This window comes from Haemaphysalis longicornis, unplaced genomic scaffold (genome assembly GCF_048455015.1).
Source record: "Haemaphysalis longicornis isolate Haplotype H1 unplaced genomic scaffold, Haemaphysalis longicornis Haplotype H1 scaffold_1, whole genome shotgun sequence".
Classification (NCBI taxonomy): Eukaryota; Metazoa; Arthropoda; class Arachnida; order Ixodida; family Ixodidae; genus Haemaphysalis; species Haemaphysalis longicornis.
The window spans coordinates 356,508,618-356,522,064 of record NW_027526203.1 but is presented as its reverse complement, the minus strand read 5'-3'; the positions used below and the strand labels follow the sequence as shown (position 1 = coordinate 356,522,064).

Genomic DNA, 13,447 nt, shown 5'->3' with positions numbered 1-13,447 from the left:
GTAGACTTTCTGGGTTATTGCGAACTGATACGGAGTAAAGCAACAGAAGGCAAACCTTGCTTTTAAACTCATAAGAATGAAGAATTTGGGTATTTTGGTTTTGCACTGGCACAGTAAAACTTCATTTTCCTTAAATTGAGGACAGCAAAGAAAAAGTTCCTTGAAGTAAAGTTTCGCTAAACAAAAATCCGTACACAAATGCGCGTTTTACAAGACCAAAATATGATGAATTTGAGTTGAGTGAGAAGTAACATCGAAATCTTTTAAATGAAACTGGAAGCACCATTATTGTCGCTGCAGTCTCCCTCCAGTTATTCACAGTTCAGCCACTGGGGGAAAACGCAGATCTCTTTTTGGGGACTGCTGTATTCATAAAGTCGACATTCGTCAATTGAACGCATCAGCACGCGGCTTTGTTGCGAACAATTGGAGATGCCAAACACTTTCCCAGGCGTCGAACGGACACTTCCCAGAGTACAGCCATCGTAATTTTCTGTTCAGCGCGCGAACCGAGAGGGCTACGATACTCCTAATGAAATAAGGTGCACAGTGAAGGCAGTGCCTTTTGCCGAACACGTCACTCAAAGTTTCCTTTTCGCTCTTTGACCAACGCAATCTTTTACATGTTCAAAGTGGGATACACACCAGTGAACAAGCCCATGATGTCAATATGATTTTGATGCCTTACGACGCTCATTACGCACAGGTGCCCGTGAAGAACGCGCAGTAAAAAATTAGCGCCAATCCACCCTGTGAATGTGGTTGGAAAGCAAAGCTGTAAACAGCACCCACAACGATTACCCATGCGACGTCACTTAAATTCACTCACGTCGCTGTACAAATAGCGAAACCAGAGCGAAGTGAAATGCACTTAACCACACCCTCTATTACTTCAAAGAGATATTCTTGGTAAGGTTGAATTTCCTCTCTTTCCGTCAACTACCGAACAAGAGCAATGGCAGATGCTGCTGTCCAGCCCCTATCTGCCTACCCAGCTTCACCTGGTGGAGAGAGCACAGGCGGCGCGGACTGAATATGGGCTACAGTGAAGAAGGAACCACTCCCATGGGCCGCACTCTGGGCCGTTCAGAAATATGAATAGAAGTATTTCCTTCTCCTCCTCCTCCTCCTCCTCCTGCTACTCCTTCGTCTCTGCCGCCGATCTCGTCGTCTCCGTCCGCGACGGTAGAGACGGAGAAGTCAGATCGTCTAACCCTGGGTTTGAGCTTTAATTTTATACAAAAAGAGTTTCCACTCATGTGCTACACCAATACAACTCAACCAACCACCGTTCAGGCATCATGCATTGCCCAGGGCTAAAGTCGCACATCCCGATTATGTGGCAGAATGTTCCTTCTTGTGAGCAAAATTTACATTCTGCATCGTAGCGATTCGGGTCGGGTGTGGGAAAGAGCCGGATTGTTTGTTGTTGTTCGTTGTTGTTTGTTGTTCTATGGAAAGGTCAGGGTAAGGCGAAGGGAGGGTCTGTCTCAGAAGGCGATAATGCAGGGTTATATCCCTGAACGAGACGAGCGGGCGACTGTCCTCGTGCAGCCCCATAGCACGGGGCGGGGGGGGGTGGGGGGTGGGGGGGGGGTAAAAGTGCCGGCTTGGAGGGCGTTATCGTTGCCCTCCATGGAAGCGTGAGCGGGTGTCCAGGTGAGCTGAATGGAACCATTTGGGGAGTGGTTTTTTAGCACACGCAGTGCAGGTCGGGGCACCAAACCCGACTGGTAATTCCGGTAGGCTTGTTGGGAATCGGTGACTACCTTCCCAACCCCTGGTTGAGTGAGAGCCAAGGCAGTGGCTGCCTCTTCTGCTGCCGTCATGTCTTCGGTCTTGAGTGAAGCACAAGCAAGGAGGTTGGTTCTCGGGGTAGCCACGATAATGGCGTACTGCTGACCTCGATGTTGGGAGGCGTCTGTGTAGATAACTGCATGATTACCACCGAGGATAGTGTTGAGCGCTTGAGCCCGTGCTTGTCGGCGGCCCTCGTCGTGTGAGAGGTTCATATTTCTAAGCAAAGGGAGCATCTTTAGTTTTTGTAGCCAAAAGTCCAGGAGTACATCAAGCGGAGTGACATTCTGTGCTGGCCAGCCAATCTGGTGAAGGATGCGGCGACCCGCCGCAGTTCTGCTCATTCGGAGTGTCTGGATAGAAAGATGGCCCTCTATCAGCTCTTCCACCGTGTTGTAGAGCCCCGTGCTAAGCAGCCTCTCTGTGGACGCACTCTTATAGGAAGACCAATGGCTTGCTCAACCGCCTTTCTAATCATTATATATAAAGCATCTTTATGTCATCCTTGCCGATAAGAAGACAGGATAGGCGTAAGTGATTCTTGAGAGGACAAAAGCTTGAACTAATCGAAAGGTATCGGATACCTCGCTTCTTGGTGGCAACTCGCCTGATCATGTGTATGATTTAATTGATGCTGTGTTTGAGGCGCTGCGAGGATACGTTGGCCTGAAGATGTAGGCCCAGGATCGTGATGCTGGGGCTTGGAGTGATGGCCTGGCCATCAAGGAGTATTTGAATGTGTTCCTTGAGGTGTCGTTTGTCGTAAGGGTGGGCGACAAGGAGGTGATATTTTTTACGTGAACACTGGAAGCCACAGGCTTTAGCACACTGGCGTACCAGAAGTAAGATGCCATGGGTTGGTGTGAGCTTCCTTTAATCGCTATCACATGGCATTCAGCGAGAATGCAGCGGTTAAACCCGTAGATGTGCTTGGTCAGTGCACCACTTGTCTTCCCCGTCTCCCCTACGAGGACATCTCTACCTGCGTAGTAACAAATAGGTCTGTGGGTACGCCCATAGACATCCGCAGGTCAGTGCGCCAGGGCTGCCCCATGTTACCCATCCTTCACCCTCTATCTTGAGCCACTTTGCCGTATGGCCCTTGCATCCGAGGTCATCAATGGCCTGAAGATGGGAGACGAGGAGCTCCGTGTTCTCGCCTATGCGGACGACGTGGCCTACATTTGCACTCGTGGATCACAAGTGGGCGAGGTGATTAAACTAGCAAACCAGTTTTGCCGCTTTTCGGGAGCAGAGCTAAACCTACTTAAGTCGAGGGGAGCCTGGTTGGGTGATTTGGCCTCCAAACCAAGTTGCCTATTTGGAATGGCCTGGGAAGAGGAAATGTCCGATTACTTGAGCGTCAAACTCAACCAAAGCGCCGCAGTCAAAAATCAGTGGAAACCCAAGCTGTCAGCTGCGGGAAGAAAGCTGCAACCATGGAGAAATAGAAACATCGCTCTGTTCACGAGGGCTCATGTGTGCAATGCGATTGCATACCCCGCAGTGCTGTACGGGGCCCGCATAACTTCCATCAACGCAGACACCCTGAATAGGCTGCACCGGTCCTGGGCGGTATTTCTCTGGCGTTCCACATTCGAACCCATGCGCCGCTCAAACCTCTTCTGGAGCCTAGAAAAGGGTGGGTTTGGGCTCGTCAACGCGGAGCTCAAACTCACTATCTAACGATTCTTGTACTTTCTGGGTCTACGGGATCCGTTCCTAGTGGCAGCCACGCAGTGCCTGGGCACCAGACATTTGGCCCCGTGGCTTGCCACGACAGCATCTATCTGCTTTGACACGTGCGGAACGAGGTTCTACAAAGAAATCGCGCTAGCCTTAGCCCTGCTCGAGCAGCATTTCTCTTGGGATTATCTGCTCAAAACAAAACCCAGAAAACTGTACTGGGACCTCGTGGAGAAGGTCCTGCCGCCCCCTCTCTACCGACAACCCCCAATACCTAACGATGTCTTGAAACGAGTAAGACGACTCCCTGTGCCCACCACCTCAAAGGACTTAGGACTTTTTCTTCCGCCTCCACATGGGGGTGCTGCCCGCAAAGGCAAGTCTGGAGGATAAGGGTTTCTTTCTCCATGGCGGCGCGGATTGTCTCCTCTGTGGAAAACGGGAAAAGGCAGAACACGTCCTCACAGATTGTAACGCCGCGGCCGTCTTCTGGGACGAGATGCAGACCGCGTACACCTAGCGATGGGACCTGTCGTGGTCAGGCCTCCGGCACCTGAGTGCGCCCACAGAGAACAAGGCGCTTCGGGACTGCGTGCTTATCCTGGGGCTCCACTCGCTGTGGAGGGCTCGAGTGGATGCAGTGGAGTGCGCCAGGAACCCCAGGCCTACCTGGCGGCACTTCACGGCAAAGGCTGAATGGACAGTGAGCGTGTTGGGGGCATCAGATTCTGACACGGAGCTCCGCGACTCACTGCAAAAAGGATGCCAAGCACTACAGCGCTTTAAAGAAAAAGAGATGCATCGCTGGCAACGGCTGTGATGTTGCCCCACTAGTACATTGTAGAGACGCTTCTCCCCTCTGAACAGGCGTTGTACATCCTTGCCCAGAGTTTACACTCATATGGGAACATGTTACCTTCACACGATTCTCAGTTCATGTACTCTGATATTACAGTGTCTCAGGATGTCATATTTTCCTGCTTGTTTGTTCTTTGTTGCCACCACAGTCCCACTGCGTTGCTTACTCTGCGGCTAAAGTGAAGGCACGCCTAAAGGTGGTTGGAGTTCGTGTGGCGACAGTATGTACGCGTACCAGCGTTGGTCACCGCATCGAGCGTGCCAGTGCATTATGTATATATGTATATCCTTGTAAATAAAAATTGTTAAAAAAAGTGTGCTTGTAGCTAAATCGGTAAGACAATTAACGGGCTCTGGCTTTGTTACTCTATTAGTTCCAGGTTCGATTCCTCAGTGTATTGTTTTATTTGTCCGGGGGAGTTTTCAGTTGACACCAACGGTCGCGAAAGAACCCTTGGGGGGTAGAGGTAAAAAGCTTTGCTTTAAAAGTCACTGGGAACAGCGGAGAGAGGGTTGCACCTCCTCCGTGACTTTCTTCGGAACACTGAGCTCACGAACACTCGGTAGAGTAGCTCAACTTTTTAGCGCTACAGGTACCGCTCTGGCGGAGCAAATACCGGCATATTCCGGGATCCAGCAAATAACAGAGATTAGGCGACACAAAGGACTCTTATTTTTCTGACCTAGAAAAGCCTTGACACAGAGTGGCCCTTTACGATCGATTGGGTGTAAGTGCGCATGCGCGCCCTGAATCGAAGACCCATTCAGGAGCCGCCTGTATGTGACCGAGGCAGCCGCTTCTGCTGTCATCAGTGTGCCGCCGCGGAAAGGCTGCCAGGCCGGCGAGCACAATTATTTGCTGAAACTCCACAGAGTTCGAAGCGACTGTGCAATACATGAACCTAATTATGGCGCCTTGGTGGCGCGCTTTTAGGCTGGGCGCATTTCACGTTTGAGCAACACGTGAACTTTTAACGGGCGACCAGACCACGCATAGACTAACCTGACGCATAGGTGTGTAACACGTGCCTTCCAAACCAGCGCCATTTGCGCTTGAAAATGCCATTGCGAGTCATGCAGAATACCACACGCACAAACACAAAAACATAGCTTCTAAAGAGCGCTAACTAAATATCAAACTCATGGGCATGGAAATGACCGCACATATATACGCCGAGGCGAAAAACCTTAATATATGTTTGCCATTACGCCAATACCCTGTTTTCATATGAATGTGAGCTCTTTCCTTCGTTTTTTTTTTTCGGCTAAGTGTTTCTCTTAATCGCGAAAACTTATTTTCTTTCAAATGCTCATTCGCTTCCCAGTAAGCTCACTGTCACTTCATGTCGCCACCGGCGGGCGCATGTGCCCGCCTGAGGGAAATCTTAGGCAGATAGTCACTCCCAAACATTGATGGGCGGGTTGGGTGCACCAAATTGATGAAACAAGCGCTGATACACCGGCGATGGCAGACACAAATGACGACGCTGATTTTCAGCCAACGTTTTATTGCGATAATTAGTTCTGAACGCGTACCATGGCGCCACAAAAAAAAAAAAAAAAAAAAAAAAAGCCATCGGAATACTGTGCAGAGTGTTATTACAAGTACGAGGAGAGAGCTCCCTGCCGAGCACTTACTTTGACTACAGCTAAACCTGGATATAACGAAGTTGACAAAAATTCGCAATTTTTCGTTACATGCGGGTTTCTTTTCTAGTTAAGGCTCGCTTAAATTTAGCAGAAACAAAACCAAAATGCTAGGCATCAGTGACGGTGATCTCACCCTCCAAGGATTTATTTCCCAGTGAAATACTGCGTGATCTCCGCCTGCTACTTTCCTACGGGCTTAGTCTCTACACGCCGCTCCAAAGAAGCAAAGTCACTTATCCTCGTATTCGCAAACGTAATGAAGTACCGCTTTTGCCTTTTGACACTTTTCGGTGCCTTAACGCGTTTCAAGGACCAAAATTATGCTGAAAGGGTGACTTCTTGCTAACTTGATGCTCTTTACCGCGTTCAAAAGTGTTAAGAGGGTGCCAGCTGGGATTGTGCACCGGACGGCGACGTTCCTTTTCGCCGGCGGAGACGGCATTTAAAATGGCGAACTTGTCCTGAAACGACAAACATTTTCGTTTTCTGGCAACAGAACTCGTCACCGACAAACCTACACCACAGATAGCAGTGGAGACACGCAACTACAGGCCGACAGGCAGTCCTAGCACCTAACCGACACCGCACTCACACGTGGAAACGCACAGTATAGTTTGCGGTGCTGGCGAAATTCACTAAATCAGTTCGTTTCTCCAGCCGATTTTGCCGAAGTGCAAAAAAGATGGCTGATCAGCGTAGCGAATTCGTTACATCGACGCTGACCGTCGCTTGCACAGAGGTCGCAAACACATGGGCTTCAATGGGGGTTGAAATGGGTAATTAAACAACTTCACTACTTGCAGGAATCCGTTACAAAGAGTTTCGTTACATCCAGGTTTAACTGTAGAGTCAAAGCAAATTGTCGGCTCTCTTTCGTATTTTTTTCCCTCATTTCTATTGTCAGCGTGAGTGAAAAAGTATTGGGGCCACTATGAATCTGTGTGTAAGTAAGCCAACAGGTGTTGCTGAATGTATCAAAGCCCTTCGCAGGCAGAGTATTTTCCGGTTAGCCATATAAGTTTCGGTTTCGATGTATGCTTGGTTAAGTTGAGGTCGTTTTCATCCCCAGCCAAATATATTTATAGGAATGTAAGTACGTGGGAGAGAATGACGCTGTTGGCGGAGTTTTGAACAATTAGTTTTTCTTATCATTAATGAACATGTACACAGCTTTAATTTTTTCCTGGAAATTTAACGACATTTGCAAATCCTGAAACCAAAGAAGAACCTTATATAGCGAATCGTTTAACAACAATTGGTGTTCTCGCAAGGCTCTATTTTAGAGCAAATAACACAGTCGTCGGCATAATGTTTAATACTGTTCCGTAGCGGCTGGATAAGTGAGACGAACCTTGGTAGATAAGGTACTGATTTAATGGGTAGCCATAAAAACACAAGCACTGGGCTACGCGCCTGTCTACGATATATCGTTTTTCAAGGGCCCTGCTTGGCGATGTGCGCCACTGCCAATTTTCGTCCTGTGTGACGAGAAGAGAAAGAAGTGGGCAGAGTGCGAGCGGCCAAGTTATCCCAGTATCTACTATTGAGCGAGAAACTGAGTTTTTCATTCAAAACCCCTTCCCTTCGGCTGCAAAGCTTCTCCCACGCTATTTACTAACCGCTCTTTTAAATGAGTATCTATCCAAGTATCCGGCTTCTTCTGTGATATACACTGATGCATCTCAAAAGGGCAAGAAAGCAGGAATAGGTTTTTCTTTCAGAATCTCTAGATTGGAGTTATTCGCTACGAATCCCAGATTATACACCCATTTTTATGGCAGAAGTTTTATCAATAGCTCTCGCTCTATTACAAAGTACCGCAGCATGTATCAAAAGACATCATACTATCCGATTCGATGTCAGTTATATTGGCATTAACTTCCTCTTCCGACTCTCCCTTGTACCGCACATTACTGTTTTTTTTTCTTCCAGGGCACGTGAAGGAGGTACGTTTTGTTGGGTCCCTGGCCATACGGACATCAGGGGGAACGAGCTAGCGGTTCATTTAGCTGATCTCGCTGTTACAGCTGCCATTCAATTCGGCATACCTAATCTGGCTCTTTTGCGTCTTCAGGATTACGACGTTATTGGCATTTAGACGCTACTCGTTCAGACGCATTCCTATCGTTTCAAGAGTATCAACATTTAAATTTCGGGAGGAATGTTCATTTTCGTGGTTCTCGGCAATGCGGTGACCTTCACCGAGCTGCGCTGCAGGATTCCAAGACTAAATTTCTATCTGTTTAGAACAGGGCTTTCACCCACGGAGCTATGTGTGCGGTGCCAGGTCCCTGAAACAATCGAAGACTTTTTTCATCGCCTGTCACCGCTTCTCGGCAGCTAGACAGCTGCTTTTCAAGGACCCAATTCAGCGTTTGGGGTTCACATTATCGGTTCCACCTATATTATCTATTGGCGCAATAAAATTTGGGTATGCAAAAAACGATATATATAATTGTATTCAAGCTTTTCTTTCAGCTTCAGGTCGCTTGAATTGCTGAAGGGTAAGAATTCATGGGTAATTCGGTTTCAACCGTAACGAAGTTTTATTTTACGGCCTCGCTCTTTCCGGTAATAAATTAGTACTTTGAGGTCCTCGCGAATTTCAGCAAATGATTTAGCCCTGGCCAATCCCCCCTTGTGGGTACGTGCCAAAACCTTTGAAGGTGTCATCATCATCATCATCACCATCATCACCACCACCACCACCTTGAAGAAGAAGTATTCATCGAACTCTTCTTCTTCTTCTTTCCTTATTTATTTCCCTTTTTGTTTTATTTTAATAATGACTAATTTTCAAACTCGATTCCTCAAACAAAAGAAGAAAAAAGCTTCCAAATTTCCGTAATTTTCCTCGAGTAATGTACTTAGTCAGTAATCTCTTTCGGTTTAACCACTGATGTTTGGCCGATCCCCTGATTGGGTATGCGCCATTAATATAAGGAACAACAACAACAACCGGTTGACCACGTCGCTTATTCCGCCGCCGCGAAGAGCAGAATTCCATCAACGATGGAAGGATCGATACACCGGGCGCACTGATGGGCAACCAGAAGGTGTTCTTCGACGTCGAGGCTAACGGCAAGAAGCTGGGTCGCGTCGTGATGGAGCTGCGTGCTAACGAGGTGCCGAGGACGGCGCAGAACTGCCGGCTGCTCTGCTCTGGGTCATCCCGAGCTTCATGTGCCAGGACGCACACTTCACGAACCCCAACGGTTCCGACGGCAAGTGCATCTACGGCAACAAGTTCGAGGGCGAAAACTTCCAGCTGGAACACAGGGGCCTGGGAGTCCTGTACATGGCGAACGGCGGCGGTGAGAAGCTGGACCACGTCGTAATGGAGCTGCGCACTAACGTGGTGCCGAGGACGGCGCAGAACTTCCGGGCACTCTGCAAGGGGGAGAAAGTGTTCGGCTCCCAGGGCTCCACTGTGCACTCACTCATCCCGAGCTCCATGTGACGGGGCGTAGACCTCACGAACCCCAACGGTTCCGACGGCAAGTGCATCAACGGCAACAAGTTAGAGGACGAAAACTTCCAGTTGGAGCACTAGCTCCCGGGAGTCCTGTACATGGCGAACGGCGGCGGCGAAAAGCTGGGCCGCGTCGTAATGGAGCTGCGCGCTGACTTGGTGCCGAGAACGGCACAGAACTTCCGGGCACTCTGCAAGGGGGAGAAGGTGTTCGGCTCCCAGGGCTCCACTGTGCACTCACTCATCCCGAGCTCCATGTGACGGGGCGTAGGCCTCACGAACCCCAACGGTTCTGACGGCAAGTGCATCAACGGCAACAAGTTTGAGGACGAAAACTTCCAGTTGGAACACTAGTTCCCGGGAGTCCTGTACATATCGAACGGCGGCGGCGAAAAGCTGGGCCACGTCGTAATGGAGCTGCGCGCTGACTTGGTGCCGAGAACGGCACAGAACTTCCGGGCACTCTGCAAGGGGGAGAAAGTGTTCGGCTGCCAGGGCTCCACTGTGCACTCACTCATCCCGAGCTCCATGTGACGGGGCGTAGGCCTCACGAACCCCAACGGTTCTGACGGCAAGTGCATCAGCGGCAACAAGTTAGAGGACGAAAACTTCCAGTTGGAGCACTAGTTCCCGGGAGTCCTGTACATATCGAACGGCGGCGGCGAAAAGCTGGGCCGCGTCGTAATGGAGCTGCGCGCTGACTTGGTGCCGAGAACGGCACAGAACTTCCGGGCACTCTGCAAGGGGGAGAAAGTGTTCGGCTGCCAGGGCTCCAGTGTGCACTCACTCATTCCGAGCTTCATGTGCCGGGGCGTAGACCTCACGAACCCCAACGGTTCCGACGGCAAGTGCATCAACGGCCACAAGTTAGAGGACGAAAACTTCCATATGGAGCACAAGTTCCCGGGAGTCCTGTACATGACGAACGGCGGCGGCGAAAAGCTGGGGAGCAGCGCGCTGACGTGGTGCCGAGAACGGCACAGAACTTCCGGGCACTCTGCACGGGGGAGAAGGGGTTTGGCTCCCAGTGCTCGCCTGAGTCATCCCGAGCTTCATGTGCCGGGGCGTAGACTTCACGTACTCCAACGGTTCCGACGGCAAGTACGTCAACGGCGACAAGTTCGAGTACGAAAACTTCCAGTTGGAGCACAAGTTCCCGGGAGTCCTGCACAAGGCGAACGGCGGCGGCGAGAAGCTGGGCCGCGTCGTAATGGAGCTGCGCACTAACGTGGAGCCGAGGACGGCGCAGAACTTCCGGGCACTCTGCAAGGGGGAGAAAGTGTTCGGCTCCCAGGGCTACGCTGTGCACTCACTCATCCCGAGCTCCATGTGACGGGGCGTAGGCCTCACGAACCCCAACGGTTCTGACGGCAAGTGCATCAACGGCAACAAGTTAGAGGACGAAAACTTCCAGTTGGAGCACAAGTTCCCGGGAGCCCTGTACATGGCGAACAGCGGCGGTGAGAAGCTTGGCCACGTCGTGATGGAGCTGCACACTGACGTGGTGCCTAGGATAGCGCAGAACTTGTGGGTGCTCTGCAAGAGGGAGAAAGTGTTGGGCTCCTAGGGCTCTACTGTCCACTGAGTCATCCCGAGCTTCATGCGCCGGGGCGCAGACTTCACGAACACCAACGGTTCCGACAGCAGGTGCATCTACGACAACAAGTTCGAGGACGAAAACTTGAAACTGGAGCATATGTGCACTGGAGTCCTGGCCGTGGCGATCGGTGGCGGTGAGAAGCTGGGTCGCATCATGATGGAGCTGCGCGCCGACGTGGGGCCGAAGACGGCATAGTACTTCCGGGAGCTCTGAACGGGGAAGAAACGATTCAGCTTCCAAGGGCTCCACTGTCCACAGCGTCATCCCGAGCTTCATGTGCTAGGCCGCATATATCACGAAACCAAACGGTTCCGACGGCAATAGGATCTACGGCAACAAGTTCGAGGGAGGACGGAAACTTCTATCTGGCGCACAGGTGCCCGGGAGTCCTGTCAATGGCGAACGGCGGCGGCGAGAAGTTGGGCCGCGTCGTGATGGAGCTGCACGCCGACCTGGTGCCCAGGAGGGCGGATAACGTTCGGGCGCTCTGCACAGGGGAGAAGGGGGTTGGCGGCAAGTGCTCCACTCTATCGGGTCATCCCGAACTTCATGTGCCAGGGCGCGGACTTCACGAACCCCAACTGTATCCGAGACCCATCCATCTTCGGCAACAAGTTCGAGCACACTATCTCCCAGCCGGAGCACAGGGGCCCGGGAATCATGTCCATGGCGAACGCCGTTGCCAACACGAATGGTTCGCAGTTCCGCGTGGCCATGGAAAAGAGCAGCTCACTAGACTGCAAGCACGTTGTTTTGCAGCGCCGTCGAAGGTAAGGACCTCGTGGAGAACATCAACGCTAACGGTCCGCAATTGGGCAAGACGTACAAGATCGTCATCAGTGACTGTGGGCGGCTGCGTGGAAGAATCAGCTAGATATCTCTGCATCTCTCTCCGGTGTTAATTTTTGTGCAATTATTCATTTTACTGTAGTTTGGTGCTGACTTTTGTAAATTCCCTGTTGAGTGTTGTTTTGACATTTTGTTTCGTTTCCTGTTTCGCTCGGTTCATTGTTTTTCATTTCTTTTGTTAGTATGTTGAGTTTACACGATAACGTTTATATTCTTAATGAAGAATATAAAGCCTTTCGAAGCACCAGGTTTAATTCAATGGAGTTTTATTACTCGCAGAAAAAAAAACATGCTATATACCGGAGGGGTCCAAATTCAGAGACTGCCGGGGGGGGGGGGGGGCTCCTGCTGCAAAACTTGAAAGCAAGACTAATTTCATAAAAGACTGATATTATATTATAATAATTACAGTCAAACTATTCCCCTGTGCTTTTCTCGGTGTTCTGTACTGATGGCTTTCCCATACAGCGTAAAAATGCATCCACGTTGCCCACCCTTACTCAAACGAAGGAAGGATGTCTGTGTTTTCTGTACAGATGTACCATCTAAAATTACCGGAGTGCTTTTGTGCACATAGCTGTAGCTCCCTTTACACTCCATACAACGCGCTACTCTTCTACAATTATCATTCGATATTTCTTCAGTAAATGTAACTGGTTTAGATTTGTGCGTTGCTTTATTTTGATATTCAATGCGCGGGTAGCGCACGTCCCTTAGAGAGACACATGAAAATGTTCTTTCGTTGCTGAACTGTTCAGTGAGCCACATAAAGTCTCATCCACATCCTTTATAAGAAAATTTTGAAGCATGCAATTGTATTTGCTAGTTAGGTTCGAAAAATTCTCAGCACGTACCTTATAACCCGTGCACGCCTATCGTGTTCACTGGGACACTGCGTAGTGCGTACACCCTATTTCTGCTTTTTCAACCTGTTCCAGACCCGTTAACACCTCCTCGATAGGGTGTTCAGGTGTTATCAGCATTTGTGTTCCCTTAATGGTGTCCATTCATTTACAATTCACGTCTCATCTTAATATCCCACAACTCCCAGCTGCTCAGCCCAAGCAGGCCCGCATTATGCCAGAAAAGCTAAGTGAACACCTGCCACTTATAGCCCGTAGACATCAATGGTTAAACAGTTCAATAAAAATTAATAGGGCACGAGAGGACCACCTTTGAGTAAGAGTACAGATGAATACGAGTACGTGTGAGATGCAGGGGGTACAGATGAGTTTTAGTACACGTGACGTGAGTACAAGTGAGTGCAGGCGAGTATGAGTCCCCGCGAGCACAGGTGAGTACACACTAGTGTCGAGTACACGTGAGCACGAGTACACGCGAGTACAATTGCAGCTGCTTGTGACCTGTGTTTGCGAGATATTTTGTTCACTCAGGTTCTGAGTCTGAGTTTGGTATGTACAGCACGAATGAAAGAAAATACTGAGTGCATGAGTAATCAGCTTTGTTTCGTCGACCTATTCTCCTCACTAACGGGACAACCACAATGACGATGAGAGAGAGTGCGGACCCACCGC

The 13,447-nt window shown here is 50.0% G+C and overlaps 1 pseudogene; it reads left to right on the top strand.

Moving 5' to 3' along the window:
- Positions 1 to 8,951: 8,951 nt before the first annotated feature.
- LOC144160023 (peptidyl-prolyl cis-trans isomerase pseudogene) lies at positions 8,952 to 9,451 on the top strand (annotated as a pseudogene).
- The last annotated feature ends 3,996 nt before the right edge of the window (positions 9,452 to 13,447 follow it).